The following is a 12,347-nucleotide window of genomic DNA, read 5'->3' on the forward strand; positions in this document are numbered from 1 at the left end:
GTTGCCCTGGCTGTGTGTTTCGGGTCGTTGTCATGCTGGAAGACCCAGCCACGACCCATCTTCAATGCTCTTACTGAGGGAAGGAGGTTATTGGCCAAGATCTCGCGATACATGGCCCCATCCATCCTCCCCTCAATACGGTGCAGTCGTCCTGTCCCCTTTGCAGAAAAACATCCCCAAAGAATGATGCTTCCACCTCCATGCTTCACGGTTGGGATGGTGTTCTTGGGGTTGTACTCATCCTTCTTCTTCCTCCAAACATGGCGAGTGGAGTTTAGACCAAAAAGCTCTATTTTTGTCTCATCAGACCACATGACCTTCTCCCATTCCTCCTCTGGATCATCCAGATGGTCATTGGCAAACTTCAAACTTCACAAACTTGCTTGCTAACCCGGTCTGCTAACTGCTAGCCCCTGCTAACTGCTTGCTTGCTAACCCGGCCTGCTAACTGCTAGCTTGCCCCGGTCTACTAACTGCTAGCTTGCCGGCCCCGGCCTGCTAACTGCTAGGTTGCATGCCCGGTCTGTAACTGCTAGCCCCTGCTAACTGCTTGCTTGCTAACCCAGCCTGCTAACTGCTAGCTTGTTTAGCCCCGGCCTACTAACTGCTAGCTTGTTAGCATCGGCCTGCTAACTGTCTGAATCTCCGTGTCCCCAGTTAGCTCATCCACTCACTGGACCCATATGTTCACTTGGCTACGCATGCCTCTCTCTAATATCAATATGCCTCGTCCATTACTGTCCTGGTTAGTGATTACTCTCTTATTTCACTGTAGAGTCTCTAGCCATGCTCAATATGCCTTAACCAACCATGTTGTTCCACCTCCTACATATGCAATGACATCACCTGGTTTAAACATCTCTAGAGACAATATATCTCTCATCATTACTCAATGCCTAGGTTGACCTCCAATGTACTCACATCCTAACTTACCTTTGTCTGTACACTATGCCTTGAATCTATGCTATTGTGCCCAGAAACGTGCTCCTTTTACTCTCTGTTCCGAACGTGCTAGATAGCCAGTTCGTATAGCATTTAGCCGTACCCTTATCCTACTTCTCCTCTGTTCCTCTGGTGATGTGGAGGTTAATCCAGGTCCTGCAGTGCCTAGCTCCACTCCCACTCCCACCCCCCAGGTGCTCTCATTTGTTGACTTCTGTAACCGTAAAAGCCTTGGTTTCATGCATGTTAACATTAGAAGACCACTCCCTAAGTTTGTTTTACTCACTGCTTTAGCACACTCTGCCAACCCAGATGTCTTAGCTGTGTCTGAATCCTGGCTTAGGAAAACCACCAAAAACCCTGAATCTCAATCGCTAACTATACATTTTTCCGCCAAGATAGAACTGCCAAAGGGGGCGGTGTTGCAATCTACTGCAAAGATAGTAATACAGGACTCTGCAGGCTATCTAAGTCTGTACCCAAACAATTTGAGCATCTACTTCGAAAGATTCACCTTTCCAGGAACAAGTCTCTCACTGTTGCCGCTTGCTATAGACCTCCATCTGCCCCCAGCTGTGCCATCGATACCATATGTGAATTGATTGCCCCCCATCTATCTTCTGAGCTCGTGCTACTAGGTGACCTAAACTGGGACATGCTTAACACCCTGGCCATCCTACAATCTAATGCCCTCAATCTCACACAAATGATCAATGAACCTACCAGGTACAACCCCAAATCAGTAAACACGGGCAACCTCATAGATGTCATCCTAACTAACTCGCCCTCCAAATACACCTCTGCTGTTTTCAATCAAGATCACAGCGATAACTGCCTCATTGCCTGCATCCATAATGGGTCTGTGACCAAACGACCACCCCTCATCACTGTCAAACCCTCCCTGAAACACTTCTGCTAGCAGGCCTTTCTAATCGACCTGGCCGGGGTATCCTGGAATGACATTGACCTCATCCCGTCAGTAGATGATGCCTGGCTATTCTTTAAAAGTGCCTTCCTCACCATCTTAAATAAGAATGCCCCTCTCAAAAAAATTAGAACTAGGAATAGATATAGTCCTTGGTTCACTCCAGACCTGTCTGCCCTTGACCAGTACAAAAATATCCTGTGGTGTTCTGCATTAGCATCAAACAGAAATGTGCATCCTGTAGTACTAACTCAAAAAAAGTTCTGGGACACTGTAAAGTCCATGGAGAATAAGAGCACCTCCTCCCAGCTGCCCACTGCTCTGAGGCTAGGCAACACTGTCAACACCGATAAATCCACTATAATTGAGCATTTCGATAAGCATTTCTCTATGGCTGGCCATGCTTTCCACATGGCTACCCCTATCCCGGTCAACTGCCCAGCACCCTCCACAGCAACCCGCCAAAGCCCCCACCATTTCTCCTTTACCCAAATCCAGATAGCTGATGTTCTGAAAAGAGCTGCAAAATCTGGATCCCTACAAATCAGCCGTGCTAGACAATTTGGACCCTCTCTTTCTAAAATTAACTGCCAAAATTGTTGCAACCCCTATTACTAGCATGTTCAACCTCTCTTTCGTATCGTCTGAGATACCCAAAGATTGGAAAGCTGCCGCGGTCATCCCCCTCTTAAAGGGGGTGACACTCTAGACCCAAACTGTTACAGACCTATATCTATCCTACCCTGTCTTTCTAAGGTCTTCAAACGGCAAGTTAACAGATTACTGACCATTTCGAATCGCACCATACCTTCTCCGCTATGCAATCTGGTTTCAGAGCTGGTCATGGGTGCACCTCAGCCACGCTCAAGGTTCTAAACGACATCATAACTGCCATCGATAAGAGACATTACTGTGCAGCCGTTTTCATCGACCTGGCCAAGGATTTCGACTCTGTCAATCACAACATTCTTATTGGCAGACTCGACAGCCTTGGTTTCTCAAATGATTGCCTCGCCTGGTTTACTCTGATAGATTTCAGTGTGTCAAATCGGAGGGCCTGTTGTTCGGACCTCTGACAGTTTCTATGGGTGTGCCACACGGTTCAATTCTCGGGCCGACTGCTCTTGCTGCTGGTGATTCTCTGATCCACCTCATGCAGACGACACCATTCTGTATACTTCTGGCCCATATTTGGACACTGTGCTATCTAACCTCCAGACGAGCTTCAATGCCATACAACTCTCCTTCCGTGCCCTCCAACTGCTCTTAAATGCAAGCAAAACTAAATGCATGCTATTCAATCGATCACTGTCCGCACCTGCTCGCCCGTCCAGCATCACTACTCTGGACGGCTCTGACTTAGAATACGTAGACAACTACAAATAGTAGTTAAATCTAGAATCGGCTTCCTATTTCGCAACAAAGCATCCTTCACTCATGCTGCCAAACATACCCTCGTAAAACTGACCATCCTACCGATCCTCGACTTCGGTGATGTCATCTATAAAATAGCCTCCAACACTCTACTCAACAAACTGGATGCAGTCTATCACAGTGCCATCCATTTTGTCACCAAAGCCCCATACACTACCCACCATTGCGACCTGTACACTCTCGTTGGTTGGCCCTCGCTTCATACTCGTCGCCAAACCCACTGGCTACATGTCATCTACAAGTCTCTGCTCGGTAAAAGCCCCGCCTTATCTCAGCCCACTGGTCACCATAGCAGCACCCACTCGTAGCACGCGCTCCAGCAGGTATATCTCACTGGTCACCCCCAAAGCCAATTCCTCCTTTGGTCGTCTTTCCTTCCAGTTCTCTGCTGCCCATGACTGGAACGAATTGCAAAAATCTCTGAAGCTGGAGACTCACATCTCCCTCACTAGCTTCAAGCACCATCTGTCAGAGCAGCTCACAGATCACTGCACCTGTACATAGCCCATCTGTAAACAGCCCATCTATCTACCTACCTCATCCCCATACTTGTATTTATTTATTTATTTTGCTCCTTTGCACCCCAGTATCTCTACTTGCACTTTCATCTTCTGCCGATCTACCATTCCAGTGTTTAATTGCTATATTGTAATTACTTTGCCACCATGGCCTATTTATTTCCTTAACTTACCTCATTTGCACTCACTGTATATAGAATTTTTTTTCTTTTTCTACTGTATTATTGACTGTATGTTTTGTTTATTCCATGCGTAACTGTGTTGTTGTATGTGTCGAATTGCTACGCTTTATCTTTGCCAGGTCGCAGTTGCAAATGAGAACTTGTTCTCAACTAGCCTACCTGGTTAAATAAAGGTGAAATATATAAAAAATAAAAAAGGGGTGGACATGCGCTGGCTTGAGCAGGAGGACCTTGCGTGCGCTGCAGGATTTTAATCCATGACGGCGTAGTGTGTTGCTAATGGTTTTCTTTGAGACTGTGGTCCCAGCTCTCTTCAGGTCATTGACCAGGTCCTGTCGTGTAGTTCTGGGCTGATCCCTCACCTTCCTCATGATCATTGATGCCCCACGAGGTGAGATCTTGCATGGAGCCCATGGAGGGTGATTGACCCTCATCTTGAACTTCTTCCATTTTCTAATAATTGCGCCAACAGTTGTTGCCATCTCACCAAACTACTTGCCTATTGTCCTGTAGCCCATCCCAGCCTTGTGCAGGTCTACAATTTTATCCCTGATGTCCTTACACAGCTCTCTGGTCTTGGCTATTGTGGAGAGGTTGGAGTCTGTTTGATTGAGTGTGTGGACAGGTGACTTTTATACAGGTAACAAGTTCAAACAGGTGCAGTTAATACAGGTAATGAGTGGAGAACAGGAGGGATTCTTAAAGAAAAACTAACAGGTCTGTGAGAGACGGATTTCTTACTGGTTGGTAGGTGATCAAATACTTATGTCATGCAATAAAATGCAAATAAATGACTTAAAAATCACAAAATGTGATTTTCTGGATATTTGTTTTAGATTCCGTCTCTCACAGTTGAAGTGTACCTATGATAAAAATTATAGACCTCTACATGCTTTGTAAGTAGGAAAACCTGCAAAATCGGCAGTGAATCAAATACTTGTTCTCCCCACTGTAACTTTATTTTTCCTTATATTAAATATTGATGATCTTTTCTCTCCATGCTGAAAAAAAGTGCATCTCATTGGTCTGAACCATGCAAATGGCCTCATTGAGTTGACAACACAACAAAACTCAGGTGTTGTGGAGCCCTCCACACAAGGCTCCGCAACAGAGGAAAAAAGTATGAAGCAAAGCGAAGGAGGTGTTATACCATAACTGAATAAAAGGGCTAATTTGGGGTTAAGGGAAACCTTGCCCATGTAAGTGTTTTTTGTCTGAAAACACATAAGAAATATGTATATTAACACTCAACACACCTATACATTGACAAGAAAGTATGTAAACCTATGTCTGATGTGAAGTTTATGTTCATCGTTCATCTTCTCCCTCAGTGCTGCTCAGATTAATATGGGGGGTATATCTGGAAACAGTTTCTACAAATCTAAATTGGGTCAAAGTAAAACATTTTATTACTTAATAAATGAGTTTTGCCAATGGAAATAACTTTTGAGTGCTGCGTTAGGATCTAAATGTTTCCAGTTTGACTTTTCCCTCATCAAGGGCCGGCTTTGCTGAAGTCCCTTTATTGGCATTTCCAATTTTTCCAGATAATACATGGATAGCAATCACCTCCCTCCCAAACACAGCCACAGCCAGGTCTTTAACCATGGCTGTTCTGTAGGTGCCACCTCTACTACAGGCCTGCAGTGTGGCATTACTTATGCCCAAATGGGCAATCAAATCAAATGTTAAAAACATTACTGTGAAATGCTTACTTACAAGCCCTTAACCAACAATGAAGTTCAATAAATAGAGTTAAGAAAATATTTACTAAATAAACTGAAGTAAATAATAAAATACAAAGTTACACAGTAAAATAACAATAACGAGGCCATATACATGAGGTACTGGTACAGAGTGTATATGCGGGCATAAAGGTTAGTAGAGGTAATTTGTACATGTAGGTAGGGGAAATGTGACTATGCATAGATATTAAAAAGTGAGTAGCAGCAGTGTAAAAACAAAGGGGGGGGGGGGGGGGTCAATGTAAATAGTCTGGGTGGCCATTTGATTAATTGTTCAACATTCTTATAGCTTGGGGGTAGAAGCTGTTAAGGAGCCTTTTGTACCTAGACTTGGTGCTCCGGTATCGCTTGCCGTGCGGTAGCAGAGAGAACAGTCTATGACTTGGGTGACTGGAGTCTTTGACAATTTTTGGGCCTTCCTTTGACACCGGCTAGTATATACAGTAGGTCCTGGATGGCAGGAAGCTTGGCCCCAGTAATGTACTGGGCCATACACACTACACTCTTATGGTCGGATGCCGAGCAGTTGCCATACCAGGCGGTGATGCTACCGGTCAGGATGCTCTTGATGGTGCAGCTGTAGAATTTTTTGAAGATCTGGGGAGCCATGCCAAATCTTTTCAGTCTCCTGAGGGGGAAAAGTTGTTGTCATGCCCTCTTCACGGCTGTCTGGTGTGTTTGGACCATGATAGTTTGTTGGTGATGTGGACACCAAGGAACTTCAAGCTCTCAACCTGCTCCACTACAGCCCTGTCGATGAGAATGGGGGCGTGCTCGGTCCTCCTTTTCCTGTAGTCTACAATCGTCTCCTTAGTGTTGGTTACGTTGAGGGATAGGTTGTTATTCTGGCACCACCCGGCCAGGTCTCTGACCTCCTTATAGGATGTCTCGTCATTGTCGGTGATCAGTCCTGCCACTGTTGTGTCGTCAGCAAACTTAATGATGGTGTTGGAGTTGTGTTCGGCTGTGCAGTCATGGGTGAACAGGGAGTACAGGAGGGGACTGAGCTCACATCCCTGAGGGGCTTCACTGTTGAGGATCAGCGTGGCAGATGTGTTGCTACCTACCCTCACCACTTGGGGGTGGCTCATCAGGAAGTCCAGGATCCAGTTGCAGAGGGAGGTGTTTAGTCCCAGGATCCTAAATGCCTTAGACTCGGCAGCTACGTTAACGTTATAGCTAGCTTTGTAAAGCCCTTTAGCTTTAGTCTAATGTTAGCTCATTGGATCGGTGGCTAGATATGTAATAGGACAGACTAATCACCTACAGTTTAATTATCCAACATTATCCAACCCTTTTAGGAGTCAGGATTTGAGATTGTAACTAGCTATGTAACTTGTCTTGGGATAGCTAGCTAGTGTCAAATGTGACCATTCCCTGTCTCGCACTTCGGTCTTTCTCGCTCTCGAGTCCGCTCTAGCTACATCAGTCTAAACCAATCATGCACATGAAAGGAAATCTGTCAGGTGGCGAGTTGGCAGGAACCACTTCAGTCTAGCAGGCGGCTACATCAGGAGAAGACCAGATGTAGCCAGTCTTAGCTAATTACTATTTATAAAGTATCTGTCTTTTTACATAATGTACTTACAGATATGTTGCTCTTTGTTCAATTAGCTGGTATGCTGTTTGGATGTTAGCTAGATGCAGTAGTTTTCTAATTAAATGCTAATTGGGAATAGCTAGCTAACATTAGCTAGCACAGTTGCGACATAGCTAGCTAATGTTAGCTAGCACAGCCATGACATACTGGGCTAGCTAAGTAGCTAGGTACATTAGCTAAGAGTAAGGATATACACTGAAAATATGTAATATGTCAAAAATATACTTATACTCCACCATTTTATTCTAAAAACAATATTACTGTTCTTCCCTATAGGATCAAGAGGGAACATCACCAGAGCAGAAATGGATAGGTGATGGATAGGTGATGTTGGGGTGTTTTTTGCTCTGTCTGTCTCAACACAGAGCCTGAAAGGTCAGTTATTTTGGCAATGTCTCGCTTACATGCATTTAGCAGTGGCCAGTGGTTAATATATATATTATTTATTTATTTTTAAATCAATATACATATATATATACATATACATATACATATATATATATATATATACAGTACCAGTAAAAAGTTTGGACACACCTACTCTTTTTCTTTTATTTTTACAATTTTCTACATTGTAGAATTATAGTGAAGACAGCAAAACTATGATATAGCACATATGGAATCATGCCAAGAGTGTGCAAAGCTGTCATCAAGGCAAAGGGTGGCTACTTTGAAGAATCAAAAATATAAAATGCATTTTGATTTGTTTACCACTTTTTTAGTTACTACATGATTCCATATGTGTCATTTCATAGTTTTGATGTATTTTTAAATAAGATCATATTTGAGAACCAAGAATTAAAAAAATAAAAACTAGACAGTCAGGGAGAATCAACAACTCCAAAAATGGCGTGGGACCTCCACTGCAGACCAAAAAGGAGATAGCCACGTGTCAAAAACAAGAAAGCTAGCTACTGTATGATTTTCAGACATTCTTAAGAAATCAAATGTACCTATGTGTACTTAAAACAATCTATTCCAAAACTGTCTACCGATAATGACGATTGGTTTTATTTTGACTGTGCTGTATCCTTAATCATCTCATCGACATCTACCCTCCTAAGATTGGAAGAGGAAGACGGCTTATAAGCCATGGCTACAAGTAAGTATTCCACTCAGGTAAAACAGCATAGCATTGCTACACACTCACTCATTTCTGAAACATTACGGAAAGTTGCAACAGTCACCTACATGCATGGCTCTTCCCCACAGGACAGCTCGTCCCAGAGCGGAATCAATCGCTGCGTGACCCAAGACCGCCAACATCCGTCCATTCAGGTAAAACAACATGGCAATTGAAATTGCATGAACTTAGAAGGTAGTACTGTGAGACCATTAAAAAGTAGGGAATTGGTCACAGAAGGGACTTCAACTCTCAACCTTTGTGGCGAAAAGTAACTGCAATGATCACCTAGTCATTCTAGAAGTTGACAGGTTTTTAGGTAAAATGGGAAAGTAGTTCCTCAACAGGTCAGATATTTGGGGGGTGGTGTTTAAAATGTCCACTGTGCAATATATTTTATTCGGAGTGGCTAACAGAGACTCATATGGTCACATTTTCAAAAAACTTGGTATGGCTTGGCCAGGATCGAACAATCAACCTTCTGACTTCAAAACAGAAACTCTTCCCACAAGACTACAGTGTAGTGTAAGGGGTGCGTAATCGGTGGCAGGGAAGTCAGATGCAGGAGAGCAGAACTTGGTAATAGCCAGGAGCAGTTTAATAGCAAAACCCACGGCATAAAAATAACAAGATAATTGGGTTCAAAACCCTGTCGTGCACAAGCACTTACAATAAACAATCCCACACAAAGACATGGGAGGAACAGAGGGTTAAATACACAACAAATGATTGAGGGAAATGAAACCAGGTTTGAGGAAAAACAAGACAAAACACATGGAAAATGAAAAGTGGATCGATGATGGCTAGAAGATTGGCAACGCAGACTGCCGAGAGCCGCCCGAACAAGGAAAGGACCCGACTTCGGCGGAAGTCGTAACAGGTAGGCCCAATACATGGGAACAATACCAAAGTACAGGTTGTATGACTGACAGGTGCAAGCCAACAACAGTTTTTGTTGGCTGTCTTCTCCTCTGTTTCATTATTCACCTCCTGCATTTGTCTACTTTCTGTTCCACTGTCTGTTTCTTATTGATCTGCCTTCCTTCATGTTAACACTATGGCTATAAGCCTCCTTCTGACCGGGGTATTTTCATATGCTTACAGGGAGACAACGCAGGTGGAGACAACACAGATGGACAAGGCAGGGACATCATAAATCAAGTCAGAGGACAAGGAGGGGGGAGAAAAGGCTAAATATATCCAAATGCAAAAAAAACTGAAGATGAGCCTCTGCTCTCAATACTCTGCTATGCTCTTAGACATACAACCACCAAGATATCTCTCAGTGATTTATTGGACATTACAAATCTCCATTGTCCAGAGGGGACACACAGTGTTTCCAACAGTGTCCACAGGTTTATGAAGTATTGACTGCAATTACACTTTTGAAATGAAGTATATTTGTCCAACATGCCATCATGTGGTTGCCTCCCTGGGGATATGCCATCTCTTGTCAAGAGTAGATCAGTGTTCATGAAATTGTCAGTCAAAAAACAACTAGAGGAAAAGTTATCAGACCCCAAATTCTGCGATGCATTAGAATATAAGTATTCTAGGTCCAAGAGCAGCCCAGATAGTATAGATTACATCTATGATGGTGCTCTATACAAGTCAATAGATGCCCTTAATGACACTGATTTAACAAACCTTTCACTCATCGAACATAGACGGAGTTCCAGTATTCAAGTCCTCTCCCTTACACATCTGGCCCCTACAAGTCAGTTAATGAACTTCCCCCAAACCTAAGAGCGGAGCACATCATTCTTGTGGGGTGGTGGTTTGGGTCACAGATCCTAGAAATGAATTGTTTCTTTCAGCCCTTTGTGGATGAGTGTGTTTCACTTTAGGGTGACATCTTTAGGGTGACATCTTGACATGTCAGTTGAGAGGGGCACCCACAAATGTGTATACAGTCTACTATGTTTTTGAGATTCCCTTGCTCGCTGCAAAGTACAATTTAATGGTGAACATAAGTGCTTCCACAAAGGAGAAGTGGTAGAAAAGGGTAATGGGTTCACTAGAGTGTCCGCTTGGGAGTGAGCCAGAGCCACGCCCTAAAACACAGGGGAGAGGTTGACTTGGTGGTAGAGTCAGGGAACATCATAAACTCAGCAAAAAAAGAAATGTCCTCTCACTGTCAACTGCGTTTATTTTCAGCAAACTTAACATGTGTAAATATTTGTATGAACATAACAAGATTCAACAACTGAGACATACACTGAGCAAGTTCCACAGACATGTGACTAACAGAAATGGAACAATGTGTCCCTGAACAAAGGGGGGGTTAAAATCAAAAGTAACAGTCAGTATCTGGTGTGGCCACCAGCTGCATTAAGTACTGCAGTGCATCTCCTCCTCATGGACTGCACCAGATTTGCCAGTTCTTGATGTGAGATGTTACCCCACTCTTCCACCAAGTCACCAGCAAGTTCCCGGACATTTCTGGGGGGAATGTCCCTAGCCCTCACCCTCTGATCCAACAGGTCCCAGACGTGCTCAATGGGATTGAGATCCGGGCTCTTCGCTGGCCATGGCAGAACACTGACATTCCTGTCTTGCAGGAAACCACGCAGAGAACAAGCAGTATGGCTTGTGGCATTGTCATGCTGGAGGGTCATGTCAGGATGAGCCTGCAGGAAGGGTCCCAGCTCTCTGCAGGTCATTCACTAGGTCCCCCCGTGCCGTTCTTGTGATCATTTGGACCCCACGGGGTGAGATCTTGCATGGAGCCTCAGATCATGGGAGATTATCAGTGGTCTTGTATGTCTTCCATTTCCTAATAATTGCTCCCACAGTTGATTTCTTCAAACCAAGCTGCTTACCTATTGCAGATTCAGTCTTCCCAGCCTGGTGCAGGTCTACAATTTTGTTTCTGGTGTCCTTTGACAGCTCTTTGGTCTAGGCCATAGTGGAGTTTGGAGTGTGACTGTTTGAGGTTGTGGACAGGTGTCTTTTATACTGATTACAAGTTCAAACAGGTGCCATTAATACAGGTAACGAGTGGAGGACAGAGGAGCCTCTTAAAGAAGAAGTTACAGGTCTGTGAGAGCCAGAAATCTTGCTTGTTTGTAGGTGACCAAATACTTATTTTCCACCATAATTTGCAAATAAATTCATAAAAAATCCTACAATGTGATTTTCTGGATTTTTTTTCTAATTTTGTCTGTCATAGTTGAAGTGTACCTATGATGAAGATTACAGGCCTCTCTCATCTTTTTAAGTGGGAGAACTTGCGCAATTGGTGGCTGACTAAATACTTTTTTGCCCGACTATCTACCAACACATCCCAGAATTTCAAATGAGGTTCAATTAATCAAATGCAAATGCATTGGTACCACCTGTGTTTACTTGAAAGACCTCCAAGGTGTACAAGGGAACTATATCTGTTTACAGCCCAACAAATGGGAGGTAGACTGGGAAAGGTCTGAACCATTTAACCTAACTTTTATTTATATCAGAGTATGTATGAATGAAGGTGTTTCTTAAACAGGCGCCAGCATGATATATAAATGCACTATTACATTTACCTTATTAGATTGACTGAACTGTGGGCATACTGAAAACATATTGATTGTGTTAGTATCCATCAAATAAAAATAGCATACACTATATTTATTGCATGTGGACATTGTCCTTTTATACATTTCTCATCTGCTGAGTTAAATGTCTGATATTGCACTATATTTCAAAATTATATTTTCTCTGTTGTCACGACATACTGTATCTCAAATCTTGTAGTTAACTTGAAATGGCCAAGGTTTCAGTGCTACATGATTCCTGCAGGAATGTACTTGGTCCTGAATTGTTATGTTTGTGAAGGATTTTCAACATTTCTGCAGTACAAGTCATACTCCTGCAGGAGCATCAGGGAATTTTTC

The sequence above is a fragment of the Oncorhynchus mykiss genome, chromosome 28 (assembly GCF_057628025.1).
Source record: "Oncorhynchus mykiss isolate SJ-2025 chromosome 28, ASM5762802v1, whole genome shotgun sequence".
Classification (NCBI taxonomy): domain Eukaryota; kingdom Metazoa; phylum Chordata; class Actinopteri; order Salmoniformes; family Salmonidae; genus Oncorhynchus; species Oncorhynchus mykiss.